The sequence below is a fragment of the Etheostoma spectabile genome, chromosome 5 (assembly GCF_008692095.1).
Source record: "Etheostoma spectabile isolate EspeVRDwgs_2016 chromosome 5, UIUC_Espe_1.0, whole genome shotgun sequence".
Classification (NCBI taxonomy): Eukaryota; Metazoa; Chordata; class Actinopteri; order Perciformes; family Percidae; genus Etheostoma; species Etheostoma spectabile.
Window position 1 is genome coordinate 13,350,535 of NC_045737.1, and position 7,460 is coordinate 13,357,994.

A 7,460-nucleotide genomic window follows, 5' to 3' on the forward strand; every position below is an offset into this window, starting at 1 on the left:
AAATGTTCTTATTGTTGTTATTATCATTATTGTTATTTTGTTGTCTTCATACTGTTTTTTTTAATCTATTTTTTAATTTCTTTTTTCTTGCTAAAACTGCTGCTGGAATTTTCAATTTCCTCGCGGGAGTCATCCCAAAAGGATCAATACAGAGAAGTCTAAGTCGAAGTCGAAGTCTATTATTGAGAACAACCCTCAGGTTGGCATGTTTCTAAACTCTTAACGAGCCGTGCCCTCTTGTCGTTAGACGATCTTTGTTTCGCATTAGCACTTGGTAGGCGCATGCGCAGCCGCAACCTGCGCTGAGCGCTGACAGCAAGCTGACCGGAGACCGTTTGCAGCCGCCGTTGTTGACGCTTCCGCCGCCGGTTTCCACTCCACGTTGGGAGTCTCGGATACACTGACACCAGAACTGGACTTAATTTCTGTTACAGGAAACTAAAACAACAGCAACAAAGTGTTTTGTTTTAGTGCTTTTCGGACACGCTGAACTCCGAGCTTCCTCCACCTCCCGGTGCTGAACGGACTGTCGGTAAAGGTAAGTGTCCGCTTTTTCTAACAGTTTTCGGTGCGGGAGAAGAGCGGGATGAACGGGCGTGCTGGTCGTGTTGCTGTCCCGCTCGGTTCGGTTAACTTCCTCCTTCGTCTAGCTCAGCTTCAGCTCGGTCTTTGTGGATTTACTCAGCTAAATATTCGATGGATAACGAGGTGACCACCAGAATAACGACAGAATAACCCCCCCCCTCAGGCTGTCCGTTTACCGTCCCTCCATACCCCGCGTGGAGCTCACTGGCCGTCCTAAACGGGGCTTTTTAACGTTCAAAGGGAAATACTCTCCTGCTACAACATGTCATTTTCCTCAACACAAGAGCTGCTGTTACAGGTCGACCAGGTCCTGTTACTAAAATTAAGTTTGCATTGTCTTCGTTTGAAGTGCACCTGTTTGTAGTCATTCAGCAGCAGCTACAGGATGATGCCCCTGCACACGGACTGATTTATCACACATACATACAATCTTGTAGGTTTCAACCTGCAGGGCTTGCCGGGGTTGAGTTTCATGTTTTAGTCAGTTAGGAGGAGTGACACGATAACTTCATATTGATACATATCAGTACAGTTTGGTGGTGTTTTTAGAGGACATTTATATGCACACGTCAGAAATGTCTGAGAAAAGAAATCTAAGATACTCTCTGATAAGCTTAAATGATAGGATCAAATTGTCCTAATTTAATATTCACATGTCCATGTGTAGAGAGTCCCTCTTGATGTGAAAACACAGTAAACTCGTTTCTTTTAGGCTAATATGAGGCTTCAGCAGTGGGCTCCTTTTTAAAATTAATCACTTTTTGAATGGAGTTTGGATTATGGATTCTGTCCCCATCTCTCCCATCGTATTCTAACGTGTAGAAGGGATCCCCTCACAGCCACTATAGACAGAAGGAATGACTACAATAACTACTTCAATGTACACATGAGCTTCTTATTGTATTAAAGGAGAATTCTGGTTGTTTTTTACATTCATCTTGATGGTCATAAATATGCATGTACTTTTGATTGAAATCCCCCCCCCCCCCCCCCCCCCCCCCCCCCCCGACCCGATCATGCAGCAACACAGAGTATCTGCAGCAGTTGCTGGGGCAAGTTTAAGAAAGCCTTTGGCCTTTGAACAACATAAAATCCATTAAAAGGTCTGTGCAACATGAACAGGGCCCTTACGTAACAACAGGCTGTTTTCAACCAGCCACACCACAGAGGACTGGCTGAACACACTCCACCGGACCAGCTAGAGCTAGCAGCTAACAGCTACAAGCTACCGGCAGGATCGAGACAGGGACCAGGGTAGGTGAATTTAAACAATGTCTGAGTTAAAAACACGTCTTCTTGTCACGTAAGGGTCCTGTTCATGTTGCACAGACATTTTAATTGCGTTTTATATCTGTTAAGACGCACAAAGGCACTCTAAAACTTGCTCTGACAACTGCTGTTTCAGCCTGCACTGCATCGGGTCGGGTTTTTTTCAATGGAAAGGACTCGCATATTTATGATGATCAAGATTAACGTAGAAAATGGCCGGAATTAAGGTAGCCTTTGGAAAACTGAAACTACCAGGAGCGTTAATGCTACTTTTGGGGATCGAACCTCAATACTTTAGTAGTGCTGACTGATTTTGTTGTCTTCTGTACTTATTTTGTGATGAGACAGTTTTAGATTTTAACCAAAAAGTTTTAGAGTGTATGTTATTGGGCCATTGTTGGGTTTATGTTCCTAAAAGGAAGGAAACAGGAAACTAATAACAGTTTCACTGAATATCCATTTTACTTCAGCTTGACAACGTGTGTGTGTTTCCTACTTTGGTTTAATTTGTTTTAACCAATCAGCTGTCCTGGATTGTTCCTTGAATAAAGTCATTTTCAGTTGATTCGTAACCTGTTATTTGGAGGCTAACTGTGAAGAGCAGGGCTTGGTATCGTTTAAACATTTCGATACCAATACCAGGTCTCTGATACCGGTTCCTGAACGATTCTTTTTTCAATGCCAATTTTATAAAAATCCATTAAAAAAAAAATAAAAAAATGAAATTACAACATTACCACACAAATCCTTTATTTATTTATTTTTTATTTATTTATTATCATTTCCAACTTTGTGAGCCATGTATCTTGAGTTTTTCCTGCCTGCTGTTAGACAGCTGATCGTAAACCTTATTAGAGCTTGGTAGAATGACGCTGCATGCCTATTGGCTCACGGACGCTGAGGAGATTGGCTTTTTAGGAATGGAAATTTGGTATTGAATGACAATGACGAATGAAGATACTTGATACTAAGGAGGTAATTCAGTTGGTGCATGAAAAGTATTGAATTCGGTTCCCAGCCATGGTGAAGAATTACTATCTCTGTAAGTCGAATCCAACAGCTCGTACAGCTGTGTCAATCTCATCCACACTCGCTGCCTTTTTTCTGTTGCCACTTTCCTCTTTGCTGAGTGAATGAATCTGAGATGTGGGCAGTGGTTCAGAAGGTCTGAAACCAGGGTATTTGATCAGCCCTAGTAGTCAAAATGTCAAAATGATATTGCTAAGACGTCAATCTAAGCCTTAGTTCTGATGTTTCTCACTGGGTCAAATGAGGATTAAATGAAAGCAACTCTGGGAATGCAGAAGTTCGAGGCTCTCCTGTTCAGCTTTTACAGCTTGAGGGGTTGTTGGTTGGCAAAGAGACCGGCCTATATCATAACTGTGTGCTCTGCTGAAGTGTCATCAGGTGTCAGCAAAACCCTCCTGGCCCCACCTGCCCCTGAAAAATCACCAGCTTAAAGCGTAGCTGTCGCCAAAATGCAACCTAGGATGTTTTTATGAATGTACCTGAGTCAAACTTCAGATTTAAAGCATACTTAGGACGGAGGTGCCACTTTTAAGATTCACCGTGTCTTTGTTTTTTGGTCAGATGGCCTTTTGACTGGGAGTGCTAGGGGCACTACTGTGATAGCATCAAAATCCCTATTTTTAAATCCCTAAAAAGGTTTGCCACGACATAAAACTTGCTCCAAGTATCACCAAGGGCTCTACACATGAGCTCCAGCATACTTACTGACGTCTAATTTCCACCTGTTGCAGAGCGTCTGCGGAGTTATTAGGTTTCCATTCAAGTCAATGTGTGTATTTTCACTGCTGAATGGCTGCATTCCGACTCCGTCCCAGCTCCGGCGATCCGCAGCCCTCCGGAGCAGAAACGCAGAGCTTCTATTTTTTTCCGGATGCCGGAGATCTCCGCAGCAATTCAGCACACGGCAGATGGTGCGGAACAGGAAGTCGAGCACAGAAACAAAATAAAACATGAACGTGCTCACGGCGGATCATACTTCCATGCACTACACCGTGAGAACACAGCACAGAGTTGTTTCCCCTCTACTCCTCTGGATGGAAACTGTTGATGTCTTTGTGGTTCTATTCTACATGAATTCGCAAGATCTCGTGGTTCCTCGTGACTTCATCTATCAGTCATGGCCGCAGCCGTTCCGCTACAAATCCAGACCTGGTGGGTATTGGTGGATCCGCGAACGTTCTGCGACCGGTGGAAGTTGGGGGTAACCTTGTTTTCCGCCGCAATGAATGTGACGTTGAATGTGACACACCAGAAAGAAAAACAGAAAGGCATAATTACTCGTTTACTGGCAATGGGAATGGAGTCTATCACCTTTTTTAGCGGGGTTTCCCACATATTTAAAAAAACAACATATTTGCTAATTTTGTTTGAAAAAGGGTATAAAGCTGCTTCTGTATTTGTTTGAACTTGTTAAACACTCGCCAGTGCAGGTTTCAGCCGTGGCCCGGTGTGCCCGGTAAGCAGAGCGAGCCCCCAGCCTCGGAGCAGGTGGCTCCTCTGAGCTTGCGGAATGTAAATAGAAACGGTAACTGGAGCCTAATGCTCATCCAGGGCCGCTTCGGGACCGGCTGCAGTAGAAGTGTTGACAAGGAGGCTGGAGCTGCTCTTGTAAATGAGGTGTGTGGTGGCTGTGTGTGTTGTGTGTGTGTGTGGTGTGTGTGTGTGGGTGTGTGGGTGTGGTGTGTGTGTGTGTGTGTGTGTGTGTGTGTGTGTGTGTGTGTGTGTGTGTGTGTGTGTGTGTGTGTGTGTGTGTGTGTGTGTGTGTGTGTGTGTGTGTGTGTGTGTGTGTGTGTGTGTGTGTGTGTGTGTGTGTGTGTGTGTGTGTGTGTGTGTGTGTGTGTGTGTGTGTGTGTGTGTGTGTGTGTGTGTGTGTGGTGGTGTGTGTGTGTGTGTGTGTGTGTGTGTGTGTGGTGTGTTGTGGCGTGTGTGTGTGTGTGTGCGTGCGTGCTCGTTCGTTCGATTAGAGCTGTCCGGTCCTGTGTAAGGAATACACACGTTTTCCTAACAGTAAATCCTCAGCAAAGACACTGACAGAGTTAAGACCAGTGCTTTCATGATAACAGTTTAAGCTGCAACTCTGCAGAAGGGCTCTAATTTTCAGGTTGTGGTACTTTCTTAGTTTATTTTTTACTCACAATATGACAATTGCATAAAAAACCCTCTCACCCTAGTTGATCAACATCACCAAATGTTCCTGTTGTCCAATGAGTACAGGCTAGAAATAATATGACTTTGATTGTTGATACCAATTAGCAATATACCATATCACTATGTGAGGTCCAGAGACGTTTATGGTCGTTTTAATAACTGTAATACCAGAACAAATACTTGATTAATGTATTTGTCAGGTGACAGAAGATTGACTCACCAGGTTTTATGATGATTGATTAATCATTTCAAGTCATAGGATGACAGATGTTCACCAGCTGTAAGAGTTGGAAACAAATGACAGGTGGTCGATGAAAACCTCGCCATAATATGAACCATATCTCTCATATGGTACAGAATGAGGCACAGTATCGGTTTGCATTTCTGTTTGCAGTATTGATTAGGCTTTTAGATTTAGATATGAGGCTGTTTTTAAATTTAGAGTTACATCAGATGCATTATTACTCTGGATTTATACCCCGGAGATCCAGATTTCTTGCGAGAGTACAATTTGATTTTGCTCAGCGAGTTACTCTCAATCTCATTAATAGAGCCCGTCCGATAAAGGCCGATACAAAACAAATATTTGGTTATTTAAAAATCCAATATGCCGATATATCGGCCGATATATATTTTTAAAAACATATGTATCAATACTGCTTTTGCTTCCGAAATTAACATAATAACAAACTAAGAATAATAATACAAAATGTTACAAGTCTCAATTTAAAAAAAGGAAAATGTCTTGAACTTCAAAAACAATAATTAACAAATAGTAAAAACAGGTGAGGTAGAACAATTAAAAAAAGAGTTAAGTGCTGAAAATACTGAAGTTCTAAAAATAATCATATAAGCATAAATAAAATAATGACACTATTGCACACAGGTGAAACAAGCAAGCAGCATAATAAAGTTCACACTGTAGTATACTTCATTTTAAAAGTAACCAACTATTTACAACCTAAAAGTAGCCAGCGAAATAAAGTGCTTGATTTGTAATTTAAGACTGTGATGGTTTCATTTTTTTTATTTTTCTCCAGGCTAATATGCCGCCTAATATGTAAAGACAACACAGCAGTAGGTCTAAACGAAAATGTAAAAGAAGCTGGCAGACTTGTCGAACATAAATCATCAGAGGAAAATACCGTGATGTCAGATGCACATTAAGCAACACAGTGTTCAAGTTTCTGTTCTAACCTGCATCAACGTTAAAGGGTATAAATATTCAACCACGCATAAAACATATCTCTCAAAGTTTTAAAAGCTCTCCTTCAGCTGGTGCAGCACTCTCATACCACGCTGCGATGCATGTGTCCCACTGAGTGAGTGAGACATACACACACACACAAACTTCTGTTTTGGTTGGTGGCGCTGACTGAAAAACTCAACCACCATTGAACTGGATTGATAATGATACACGTCAGCGAGCGCCTCTAAACACATACACGGTGCACTTATGTCTGGTACATGATACACGTTAACACAAATTAACATTCAAATCTCTCATCATTAAAGCTCTTCTTGAAGGGGGGGGGGGGCTGCGCTATGATGTTACCGCAATGGCAACGCCGCCCAGCTCCAAGTAGGGAGAGAGGGAGACAGTCTGGTGTGTGTGTCTCTCCGAGGGACACACACTAGGGGTGAGAATCACCAGAGGCCTCATGATATATCATCACAAGACTCATGTCACAATACAATATAATTTTGATTTTAAACATATTGCAATTCATTACCTTTTTTCCAACTTCTAATTTTTCCCAATTTCAAATTCTGTCCCCAAAAGGAAACTTTGTCAACTTCTGTTGCATCTAATAATTACATTTCTCTGTTTGTTCTTCTCACTTTAATTTTATTACTTAATCCTATGACCAGCGTTCGTAACAGTTACCATATGCATACAGGTAGCCTACAACTTAGCTATTTGCAGCTCCCTAAATACAATGGCAAGCGATTTTATAGACAAGGACTTCACATTTTCCATTTGGACCCACAAACTTGCTTAGCTCTAATTGCAAGCACATATAGATCAATGTGTTTCCACTTTCAACGTGTGTGGCAATATTTCAGCTAAGTCAAACAGTTAAAAGATGCTTTGAATGTTTAACTTGAAAACAAGTGAAGAAACTTTCTCAAAGTAGTTTGTTTTATATATCCTAGGCTATTTATTTCAGATCATTTCCATTTCCATGTGTTGCAGCGGTATGTATGTACATACTTCAACATAAGAGGAATGTAGCATAATATGAATTTGAAAGCAGTTATTAATAGCCTATGTGACTATAAAATTTGTTTTGGTTAAAATCATCAAATGTGATAATTAATTGTGATATCATTATTGATTATCATTTTGGCCATAATTGTGCAGCCCTACTTCCACACCAAACTTGGAAAAGCATATATATATATATATATATATATATATATATATA

The 7,460-nt window shown here is 41.3% G+C and overlaps 1 protein-coding gene across 3 annotated transcripts in view; it reads left to right on the forward strand.

Annotated features, from left to right (window-relative positions):
• The first annotated feature begins 279 nt into the window (after positions 1 to 279).
• LOC116689165 (spermatid perinuclear RNA-binding protein) overlaps positions 280 to 7,460 on the forward strand; it is an 88,229-nt gene continuing 81,048 nt past the window's right edge. For 2 of the 3 annotated variants that reach the window (XM_032515581.1, XM_032515583.1), the window contains exon 1: positions 280 to 538. The gene's annotated coding sequence lies outside the window, so the exon portion shown is untranslated. The remainder of the gene's footprint in view (positions 539 to 7,460) is intronic. The other variant, XM_032515582.1, reaches the window with a different exon arrangement.